Below are 12,116 nucleotides of genomic sequence, written 5' to 3'. Positions count from 1 at the left end.
AGTCCTTGTGCATGTCAGCCCGAAAGGCATCCCGTTTCTTTTTCTCCGTCCTTCCTGGCCTGAGTCCATTCAATCAAGTACCCAAAAGGTCAAGAAAAAATGAACAAACATCCAAGGCCAAATGTTATACGATCTAAAATTATGTAACTACAAAATATGTATGTATTTATTTCAGGATAAAATCTAATGCCGCATGTGACACATATAGAGCCCTGCAAAAGCCTACCAAATTGACTTGCTCATAGGAGGAGGAGGAGGAGGAGAGGAAGAGGAGGAGGAAGAGAAGGAGGAGGTTTTTATATGCCGACTTTCTCTACTACTTAAGGGAGATTCAAACCGGCTTACAATCACCTTCCCTTCCCCTCCCACAACAGACACCCTGTGAAATAGGTGAGGCTGAGAGAGCGTGACTAGCCCAAGGTCACCCAGCTGGCTTCGTGTGTAGGAATGGGGAAACAAGCCCGGTTCTCCAGATCAGACTCCACCGCTCGAAAGCACCGCTCTTAACCACTACACCACTCTCTAACACAATAAGACATAAAATCACACCATTAGACTCTGACCATACGCATTTCGGCCTGTTATATATTTTAATTGTTATTTCGCAAAAACAAGGCACACACAGTAGGGTTGCCAGGTCCGTCTCTGCCACTGACGGGAGTTTTTTGGGGCAGAGCCTGAGGAGAGTGGGGTTTGGGGAGGGGAGGGACTTCAATGCCATAGAGTTCAATTGCCAAAGCGGCCATTTTTCTCCAGGTGATCTGATCTCTATCGGCTGGAGATCAGTTGAATTAGCAGGAGATCTCCTGCTACTACCTGGCAGTTGGCAACCCTAACACATAGCCATAACGATTGTTTATGTATCTATGTATATCTTTGAGTCTGGAATGTTGATTGCTTAGACCACTGAAGAAGGCTATATGGCCGAAACGCGTATCATCAGTCTAATGGTGTGATTTTCTCTTATTGTGCTATATGAGCATGTCAATTTGGTAGGCTTTCGCAGGGCCCTGTAGGTGTTATGTGGGGTATTAGATTTTATCCTGAAATAAATATGTGTGTGTGTGTGTAAAGAGCCGTCAAGTCGCAGCCGACTTATGGCAACCCCTTATGGGGTTTTCAAGGCAAGAGACTAACAGAGGTGGTTTGCCAGTGTCTTCCTCTGCACAGCAACCCTGGTATCCCATGGTGGTCTCCCATCCAAATACTAACCAGGGCTGACCCTGCTTAGCTTCATATTTTGTAGTTTCATCAATCAATCAATCAAACAAACAAACCTTTATTGGCATACAAAAAACGTTTAGATTGTATAACCTTGGAGGTTCGTATATTTTTTTCACGGCCTTTTGGGTACTTAATTCTGTTGTTTAGGGTTACGTTTTTTCCTCTTTGTTGTTGGCCTAGTCCATTCAGACCTTTTCTACAAAACAGCCTCCTTTTTGGTGGGATCTGCGGAGCGGGTTGGTCTGGAACGTGCGTGGGCGCGACCTCCACGGCTCTTCAAGGCGCGTGGAAGAGCAGATCCTGCCGTTCCTCTCGGGGCTCAGCATGGCCAAAATGCCTTTTAATGGTTTGTCAGGGGCGTCCCGGAGGAATGTGGAGTGATGTTCTCACCGAGGCCGGAGCGAAGGCAACTTCGGCATCCCTTTGTCGTTACTGTCTCTCACATTCCAAACTCGGAAGACGTCAGCCTTCGGGGCTATCAAAAGAACATTTCGTTCTCCTGCTAAAAATCAGTCAGAAACAGACACGACAATGGGACTTCTGATGTCTTGATGCTTTTAAAAGTTTGATCCTACCTATCAAACCGGTGCCAGCTCATGGAGTGATTTTTATTTTTATTTTTGGTGTTTACTCTGGAGGGGGAAAAGAAATCACAAATCCGTTGTTACGATGGAAGCTTTTTCACTTCAAAGCCTTGTGTTATTACAGCTATTTTGAGCTGTGGAAACTTTCCTGAATTTGAGCAGGGAGGTTTCCGAAGTAGGATCTGACTGGTGTTCATCAGAGAGAAGAGAAGGTGGGGGGGAGAGGCAGGTGATGCCTGAATTACAGTCAGGTAATTATGGGTAGATTTGTCTATCTTTTTCAAGCATCGGTAATTTATTCCCACATTAACCACAGCAGAAAAGTGCCTCTGTACAATTTGTGCAGCCATTTCGGGACTGGGGGGTGGGGGGAGTGTTAAGCTACTGCTTTTATTCTTTGCTTCTTCCTTCTGTCACATCTCCTTGCACTGAGCAGTGGCTATGGCTCGGTGGTGGAGCACATGGCTTAATCTTTACAGAAGTCTCTAGTTCAGTCCCTGACATCTCTAGTGAAACCATCTCAGATAGCAGCAGTTGAGAAACACCTTTCTCCGCCTGAGATCCTGCAAAGCTGCCTGTCGTAATAGATAATCCTGAGGAAGAAGCGAACTCATAGAATCATAGAGTTGGAAGATACCACCAGGGGTCATCTAGTCCAACCCCTGCACAATGCAGGAAATTCACAACTGCCTCCCCCCCACCCCCTACTCCATGCCCAGAAGACACACACACATACACACAAAACCCTCCAGGATCCCTGGCCAATCTGGCCAGGAGGAAAATTGCTTCCTGACCCCAAAGTGGCAATCGGCACTACCCTGAGCATGCAAGAAAGGGCCATGAGAACCAAACACTGACGCAACCCTTCCTGCCCTCCCTCTCACGATCTGCTTAAGTTCACAGAATCAGCATTGCTGACAGATGGCCATCTAGCCTCTGCTTAAAAACCTCCAAAGAAGGGGAGCTCACCACCTCCCAAGGGAGCCTGTTCTACTGAGGAAATGCTGTCAGAAAATTCTTCTTAATGTTTAGCCAAAAACTCTTTTGATTTGATTTCAACCCTTTGGTTCTGGTCCGACCTTCTGGGGCAACAGAAAACAACTGTATAGGACAGCCCTGATTTGAATTTTGTATGAGGGCGAGCAGTGTTGCTTCCTGAGCAAGGATATTCTGTCCAGGTACTTCTGCCTAGGAGAGCCAATGTGGTATAGTGGTTAAGAACGACGGACTCTAATATGGAGAGCCAGGTTCTATTCCCCACTCTTCCACATGAAGCCTGCTAGGTGACCTTGGGCTAGTCACAGTTCTTTTAGAACTCTCTCAGCCCCACTTACCTCCCAAGGTGTCTGTTGTGGGGAGAGGAAGGGAAGGCAATTGTAAGCCTATTTGAGACTCCTTAAAGGTAGAGAAAATCGGGGTATAAATACCACTCCTCCTCCTCCTCTTCTGCTTCTTCTTCTGCTTCTGTTTCTTCTTCTGCTGCTGCTGCTGTATAAACCAATAACATTATTTGGTGGTCTTAACTGATCTCTTCATGACCTGTGGGATGAAACCCTAAGCTAATTTAATTGGAAATGATTAGTCAGCCATTCTTGCTCTTTTACCTTGTTCTTCCTTCAAAGAGTTCAGATGGCATACAGTTCCATCCCTCCCCACACCTTTTATTATGGAGACAGCCCTGCAAGGTAGGCCAGCATCCCACAATGAGTTTTCATGATAGGTCACAGAAAATTGCCTTCAGATTTCTGTGAAAAGGCCATCTTTCTTATACCTGCCCTGACTCAAATAGAAGAAGAAGAGTTGGTTTTTATATGCCAACTTTCTCTACCACTTAAGGGAGAACCAAACCGGCTTACAATCACCTTCCCTTTCCCTCCCCACAACAGACACCCTGTGAGGTGGGTAGGGCTGAGAGAGTGTGACTTGCCCAAAGTCACCCAGCTGGCGTTCTGTGTAGGAGAGGGGAAACCAACCTGGTTCACCAGATTAGAGTCTGCCACTCATGTGGAGAAGTGGGGTATCAAACCCCTTTCTCCAGATTAAACTCCACCATTCCAAACCACCGCTCTTAACCACTACAGCACATTGGCTCTCACCAGAGGGTGAAGGAGATTCCAGAGGGTAAAGGAGATTCAGAAGCAGTAGGTCGTTTGAGTAAGCCAAGCAGTTGTAGTTTACCTGGTAAGGATGAACTGCAAATCCTAAGGGGGGGGGGGGTTAAAAATGCATGGGGACGCCACCACTGCGCTGCCTCCTGAGCAGCTTCCCGACCTAAAAAGGAAGGCAAAAAGGTGATTTTAACAAAACCCCATGAAACTCCTCCGTAGGGTTTCATGGGGCAACACCTACCTTCTTGCAGGCGTAGCTCGGCGCTGGTAAAGGGGGCATTCCTGGGCTGAAAGGGCTTTGGGAGCTGACTAAAGCCAGCTCTGCCTCCAGGAACATCCTGGGAACACCCTCTTTGGCACCGGCACAAGCCCTTGTGCCGGGGAAATAATGCCAGGGAGCTTTGCGCTGCCATGCTGCTCCCCAGAGACAGTGTAAGTGGCCCTGAGCAGGCATTATTGCCAGTTTAGCCAGCGAAAGTGCCACTAACGCTGGCGCTGGGGTCACGCCAGCTCCTAAGCCCCCCCTCCATTAGGATGCGGCTGCCCATGTTGGTAGTCTGCAGACGATGGAACCTCTGGAACAAACAGATGATGCAATTAGGGTTGCCAACCTCCAGGTAGTAGCTGGAGATCTCCTGCTACTACAACTGATCTCCAGCCGATAGAGATCGGATCCCCTGGAGAAAATGGCCGCTTTGGCCATTGAACTCTATGGCATTGAAGTCCCTCCTCTCCCCAAAACCCCACCCTCCTCAGGCTCCACCCCCAAAAACCCCTACCTGTGGCGAAGAGGGACCTGGCAACCCTACGTGAAATGCCTTAATAGTGGTGTGACCTGGGTATTGTTAGGCGCCTCGAAGTGCAAGCTCGTGCATTGGTCCATTGCGAGAATAACAACAACTCGGTTTGACAATCCCGAAATAAAGAGCAGGTGTTCCTGAGCCCCAGCGTTTGCTTCTTCCTGCTCCTTCCATTCAGGAGCATCTTTTAATAACAAAATTAATAGTTGCTTTGTTTCTCCCCAGCAGTGTTTGTTCCCTAATCTCTCCCCAATGAGACATAACATTAATTACTACATTTAAAGGAAGTTTCTTCTCTGTTGCTGTCACCACCCCTTCTCTCCCTGCCTGGAACATCTGAAATTTGTTTTCTCTGTGAGTGTGCATGTGGAGGGGAGGGTGAGTGTGGCAGAATATGCAAATGCTGAATTTTATTTATTTGTTTTTTAAAAAAAACGTGTGCAGTGTCAAGCACCAAAGAATCAATATTTTTGTCATTACGCCTGCTGTCATCTGTCCCCCGCCCCTCCCCAGCGCCATAATCTTAGCTGTCGTGTGGGTTTTAATTGTGTTGTTCCCTCTTGTGTGTGGAAGTAAATCTTATCTGTTTTGGATTAAAATTCAATGAAGGTCACAGCGGCTTGAAAATTTACCAGGCTGCTGCAATTAATGTTCATTTGGCTTTGATAAATTGGAATGTTTCCCCACAATAGGAGTGGAGTGGATTTCAGAAGCCATAATTCTTCCATTAACTCAATGATTTCCCTTGCATGATGGAGCAACCTGTCACGGCCGTGTTTGTCATCTGTCACTTCAAGGTTCTGGGCATATGCCTGATATGATTTATTATGATTATTTGGGCTGCTTGTGTCAAAACATTTAAAACCACTAATTATTCTTTCCCTATAAAGTGCTGAATTAAACAAAACGGTGTGATGTATCCCACCCTCTGCTTTGCTCATTCCCCTGCTTAATTATCGTTCACGGTCATTATAAATTCCCGCTAAGGGCGTCTCTTTACTCGTTTGGTTTCTGAGATGTGGCTGGTTGAGAATTTCTTAGGAGGCTCTCTGCAATATCCCATTCAACTAGAAGAAGAGGAAGAGTTGGATTTTTTATATGCTGGCTTTTTCTACCACTTAAGGCAGAATCAAACTGGCTTGCAATCACCTTCCCCTATCCACAACAGACACCCTGTGAGGTTGGTGAGGCTGAGAGAGCTCTAAGAACTGTGACTAGCCCAAGGTCACCCAGCTGGCTTTATGTGGAGGAGTGGGGAAACCAACCCGGTTCCCTCAGTTAGCATCCACTGCTCATGCGGAGGAGTGGGGAATCAAACTTGGTTCTCCAGATTAGAGTCTACCGCTCCAAACCACTGCTCTTAACCACTTCACCATGCTGGCTCTCCATGCTGGCTAGGTGGCAGTCTGAAAAAACAACAACAACAGTTTGATCTCTTGGTCTGTCTTTCAGGCAGACATCTCTTGATACTACTCCACAATTAAGGTCTCCCAATGGCTGAATTATGAAGGTGTTCCTCTGCCTTCAGTGGAAGAGCTGTCTTCCCTCCCCCTCCCCCCACTGGCTCTGGAAAAGGGGGAAGATGTGAAGATTCTCATTCTGAGCTTTAACTGGGACCATCCTCAATAAGTCTGACCTGGATGGCCCAGGATAACCCAATCTCATCAGATCTCGGAAGCTAAGCAGAGATGGTTACTTGGAACTTGGTTGGGAAACCCCTACGGAAGTTCAGGGTTGCTATGTAGAGGCAGGCAGTGGCAAACTGCCTCTGGTTGTCTCTCACCTTGAGAACCTTATGTGGTCGCCATAAGTCTGCTGCAACTCGATGGCATTTCCCACCAGCGTCCTAAATAAATTGGCTGTGCCCGTTAATCCTGTGCGCAAAACCTGTTCTGCTATTAACGAAACAAGCAAAATGTGTGTGGTGTATGCTAACTTGCTATGTTTGTGTTTTCCCCCCTCGTTCTTTGATTTCATTACACTGATTTAGAGTTAAGATATACCCTTAATTTCTTAGAGCGGTATTGCTCCAAGTTTTTGAAATTGGGGCAGTCCTGGGAGAGAGGGAGGGAGGGCAGTCTCAGACTGATCACAGTGCCCTCACACTGGTCGCCTGTATGCTTCCCAACCCAGCAAAAACCCTCGCTCCTGTTTGTGCGCATGCAGCTTGCTGCGCCATGTGAGGCTATGCAGATTGGGATAACAATAGGGCTGTCGATTCGGTTCCATCCGAACTGAAAAACAGCCGAATTCGGTGGTTTCTAGTTCGGATAGAACCAAAGTCAAAAAAGGCAGGAAAACGACAAGCCGAATTCGGCGAGTTCAGGTGGACGCTGGATGAATTCGTACAAATTTGGCGACCCCGAATCAGCATTCTCCTGCGGCCAATAGGTGGCCAAACTGGGTCTTCTTCTGGCCAATCAGTTGCGGATGAGTGCGTGAGCCCGGCCGCTGCGTAGCCTGGGGAGAGAAAGAGAGAGTGTCTGTGTGTGTTCGTGGACCTGGGTTGCTGCGCAGCCCGGAGGGATGGGGGGAGAGAGAGTGTGTCTGTGTGTATGAAAGAGAGATCCCCATCTGTGGGGGTGTGTGTGCGTGGTCCCGGGTTGCTGTACAGCCCGGGGGTGGGGAGAGAGAGGCCATTTATGCATGGGAGGTTTTGCTTTGGATTTGCCACTCTCTAGATGCACATTTCCCCAATCCAAATTCTCAAAACTCAACAATAAGCCCCCCTGCAGAGTTTTGAGAATTTGGCTGGGGGAAATGTGCATCTAGAAAGAGGCAAATCCAAGGCAAAACCTCCAGTGCATAAATGGCCAGAGAATCTTTGTGTGTGAGTCTGTATTCCTTCCATTGCTGCTGATCCTGTGCTGATCATGAGAGATCCTGAGCTGAGCTGACCTGCTGCTGCTTGCTGGAATCAGATTGGATTACTCCTCCTGACCCCTGCTTCTGCAGGAAGAGAAGACATCCACAGTTTGACCCATTTTTGGGCTTTTCTCTATAACTTTTTTCCTGTGTGTGTGTATGTGGGGGGGGGGAGATTCTGTGTGTGTGGGGGAAGCCAAAGGGGGGGGGGGGCTGGGTGGGTTGATTGCCTCTGCGCTAGTGTTTGTTTGTTTTTTGCTGTTTTCACTGGTTGCCACCTTCGCCTGGAGGTCAGTGTGGGTTGGTGAGTCTCTCTCTCTGGCTGCCCCGTTCTCCTTCATTTGGAATTTGCATCTTCTTGTCGTGGGGGGGGGCTGTTCTGCTTGGGGGGGTTGATTGTCTCTGTGGGCCGTGTCTGTAGAATCCGAGCTTTTGCCTTCTTTTGCGTGATGGAGGGGAGAGAATGGCGTGTAGCGGGCGTGCATGTGTGTATGTGCCAGTGATGATGTGTGCCATACAATGCAGCATCCTGATTATTCCCCCCCTCCCCGGCCCCCGCAGGTGTCAGGATTTCTCCTTTCCCCTGACAGTGACAGCTCAGCCACGTTGTCTCCTCCCTCAACTCCCCCCCCCCGGTCTTCATTGTTTTTGGGTGCCCCCAGGGCTGAGGAAGCAGTGATAAAAGGAAACGAAATGTAGAGGAAAGGGCGGGCAGTCATGATCCTCCAGCCTGCTTACTCGGCAGTAAGAGCCACGGTGGGGCTTTGCTCCCAAGGTAAAGCGGAGCGAATTGTAAACAACACTGCCTTTTATCAGTCCGCAACAATGGGAGGTTTTGCCTTGGATTTGCCGCTCTCTAGATGCACATTTTCTCCATCCAGATTCTCAAATCTCAACAATAAGCCCCCCTGCAGAGTTTTGAGAATTTGGCTGGGGAAATGTGCATCTAAAAAGCAGAAAATCCAAAGCAAAACCTCCACTGTATAAATAGCCAACGAGAAACAATGGAAGGTTTTGTATTGGATTTGCCGCTCTCTAGATGCACATTTCCCCCAACCAAATTTCCAAATCTCAACAATAAGCCCCCCTGCAGAATTTTGAGAATTCAGATGGGGGAAATGTGCATCTAGAGAGCAGCAAATCCAAAGCAAAACCTCCCATGCATAAATAGCCAACAAGAAACAATGGGAGGTTTTGCCTTGGAATTGCTGCTTTCTAGATGCACATTAAGGATTGCCTGCTCCCATTCATCCAATGGGCGGATGGGGGGACCCCTTCCAGACCCCATAACTCAAGACCCCCTGAATAAATCTTCACCAAACTTGGGGGTTCTTGCAAGTAGGGTCCCTCCAAGCAAACCTGAAAGTTTAGGACCTCTGCCTCCAAAAATGCCCCCCCCCGAGCTGCGGAAAGCCGCTAATGTGCTTTCAATGGCTTTATTTGGCTGAATTTATTCAGGAACGCCGAATTTCATGCCGAATTCCATGAATCCAAATAGGGGGAGATCGGACTTCGGCATTTCCCCAATAAAAACGGGCCGAATTTTGCCGAATCTGAATTTTACTGAATTTTTTCCCCAACAGCCCTAGATAACAACTCCAGCATCAGCCTCACAAAAGGAATAGAACAGTCTGTATCTCTGACCCCTTTCTGAAGCTACACACAGGGAGAACATCATGAAAACAAAAGCAGCTTCTCTCTTTGATCTCCCTTCTTTCCCCAGATCACTCCCACACATTCAGGTCGGATCACTGAGGGTTGTCTACCGAGCTGCAGTCAGTCCCACTCAGGTCAGCCGTAGGGAAGAGGGCTGTTGCTTCCATGAACGTAAGAACTTAAGAAAAGCCATGCTGGATCAGACCAAGGCCCATCCAGTCCAGCAGTCTGTTTACACAGTGGCCAACCAGGTGCCTCTAGGAAGCCCACAAGCAAGATGACTGCAGCAGCATTATCTTGTCTGTGTTCCACAGCACCTAATATAATAGGCGTGCTCTTCTGATACTGGAGAGAATAGGTATGCATCATGACTAGTATTCATTTTGGCTAATAGCCATGGATAACCCTCTCCTCCATGAACAGGTCTATTCCTCTGCTTGTAAGCTTCCTGGAAGCATCTGGCTTGCCCTTGCAGGGAAACCACGTGCTATACTTGGGGGCTGACTGAGTACAACTGCTCTTATGCTCGTCTTTCTTTCCTTGTTGCTGTAAAGTCACTGCTGACGTATGGCTACCCCATAGGGTTTTCAAGGGAAGAGATGTTCAGAGGCGGCTGGCCATTGCCTGCCTCCACATCACGACCCTTGTATTCCTTGGAGGTCTCCCATCCAAATACTTGCCAGGGTAGAGGCTGAGAGTGTGTGACTGGCCCAAGGTCACCCAGCAAGTTTCCATAGCAGAGCGGAGATTTGAACCTGGGTTTCCCAGATCCTAGTCTGATACCTTAACCACTACACCGCTCTGGCTCTTTATGCTCATCTTAGCTGGTAGGGATAGAAGGATGTGACTATAGTTCACTATTCTCTCTATCCTTGCAGGTTCTGGTTTTGACTTTTAAAGCCTTACATGGTCCGGGACCTTCATATCTTCAGGAACGCCTCTCCTGGTATACCCCACAAACAGCATTATGAATTGCTGATATCTACGGGTGGTCCCTGGCCCTAAGAGTGTGTGGCTGTCCTCGACGAGAGCCAGGGCCTTATTGGCCCTGGTGGAATGATCTGTCTGGTGACATCAGGGCCCTTTACGACCTTAAAGAGTTCCACAGGGCCTGGAAAAATGCAAAGTTCTGAGCCTCTTTCTGAATCAGTGCAAGAAACTCGCTTGTTTTAGCTCCATTCCTTTTATCTATCGTATGCAAAAGAGCTTATTAGAAAAGGTCCTTGCTTTATCTCACACTGACTTCTCCTTGGCTGCCCTTGGTGAGAGCCGGCTAGATCCCAGATAGAGTCGTTCCCGGTTAGCTGTGCTCTCACAAAGACCAGTTACATATTTCCATGTTTAAAACATTTATCTCTCCCCGTGCAGTTTTGAAAGCAAACTTGGAGGCAGCTAAAATGAAGCGTGAGATCAAACAAACTAATAACATAAGAGAGACTGTTCACAATTATAGAACGGTATAGCAGATTGCAGGGACATTAACCATGGAGATGAGGGAGAAAAGAGCTTCAGCCCTGCATCGCAAAGACAGTGAGGATGACACCCTACAGGTGTCCCTTGAAATGGGGATTTTAGAGCCTTCTCCCAATTAAACCTTCTTGCTTTTTGAGATCTTCTTCAGAAGCTACTGTAGAAAAAGCCGCATCCCTGATCACCACCTGCCTGACTTCAGAAGAGGAGACCTCTTAAAATCTCAAAAAGAGGGAGTGAACAGTCCCTTGAGAACTCCTTTTGAAGTTGGAAAATACACCCCCTTCAAAAAAAAAAATCTTTATGTTCCCCCTAATGATCAGTCATCAACGTGGCTTTTTAAAACCTGCTTTGATTTGTTTATGTTCTTTAAAAAAATAATTCTGCTTTTCCACATCTTCAGAGCAGCTAAACAATCAATTAAAAATCAATATATACAGCGAGATTCAATAGAAAAGAGCAAGAGTCCAGTTGCAACCTAAAGACTAACAACATTTCTACGGTTAGTGACAAACACGGCTGCCCATCGTGATCTATCAGCAAGATTAAATGTATTATCCAGTCGTTTTGAGTGGGCGATATTCTAAAAAGCACTGCTGCGAGCATCTTGTGGATATGGAACTAGTTCTATTGAAACCATGGAGCTTGTCTTATTTTATTGTAGAAGGTATAAGCACAAGAACACAGCCGATCAATCGGTTAATTACTGATACCGATATGCCTGTTTATATGCCAATAAAGGTGTGTGTGCGGACATGTCTGTAGCTAATAAGCTGCAATTTAAAAAACATATATACAATCAAATAAATTATATAAAATATTTTAAAAAAATTCTGCCCAGCAGTTCAGTGTGGTTAGCTCACAGCCTATTGGCTAGGAGCTGTACTATTAAAGGAAGGAAGGTTAAAAAAATATAAACATAAAAAATCATATTCAACAAGTCACCATCTCCAAAAAAACAACAACAACAACAACAAGAGGAGGAGGAGGAGGAGTTTTTTTTAAAAAAACAACTCTTTATTTTAAGTTTATTTTATAACAACAACAACAAAATTAAAAAAAAAAACCCAGTAGGTTAAACATCGTACAGTCAAGATATGTTTCAATACCCGGTTCCAATATTATACATCAGTACTTTTTACCGAAATCGTACCATTTGTTGTATTCAGTTAGCAGAACGTAATAAATGCAAATCATACGATAGTTTCGTGGGCATCCTTTATTTCCCACATATTCTAGGAAAGGCAACCATCTATTTAAAAGGTTTGTAGAGTAAGAGACGTTATTCATTACTCTGAGTTGTGAAGATACCTTATCTAAAATTAAGCGGTTCCACACCTTCTCATGTCACTTCCCAGTAGAAGGCATCTTTTCTGAGTTGGTTGGTATATGCTGACTTTCTCTACCAC

At 46.6% G+C, this 12,116-nt stretch overlaps 1 protein-coding gene across 1 annotated transcript in view; it reads left to right on the top strand.

Annotated features, from left to right (window-relative positions):
* The window catches only part of ASTN2 (astrotactin 2), a 783,945-nt gene that overhangs the window by 149,192 nt on the left and 622,637 nt on the right, over positions 1-12,116 (top strand). The gene's annotated exons all lie outside the window — the stretch shown is intronic.

The sequence above is a fragment of the Euleptes europaea genome, chromosome 14 (genome assembly GCF_029931775.1).
Source record: "Euleptes europaea isolate rEulEur1 chromosome 14, rEulEur1.hap1, whole genome shotgun sequence".
Lineage (NCBI taxonomy): Eukaryota > Metazoa > Chordata > Lepidosauria > Squamata > Sphaerodactylidae > Euleptes > Euleptes europaea.
This window is presented reverse-complemented; position numbering and strand designations above follow the sequence as displayed.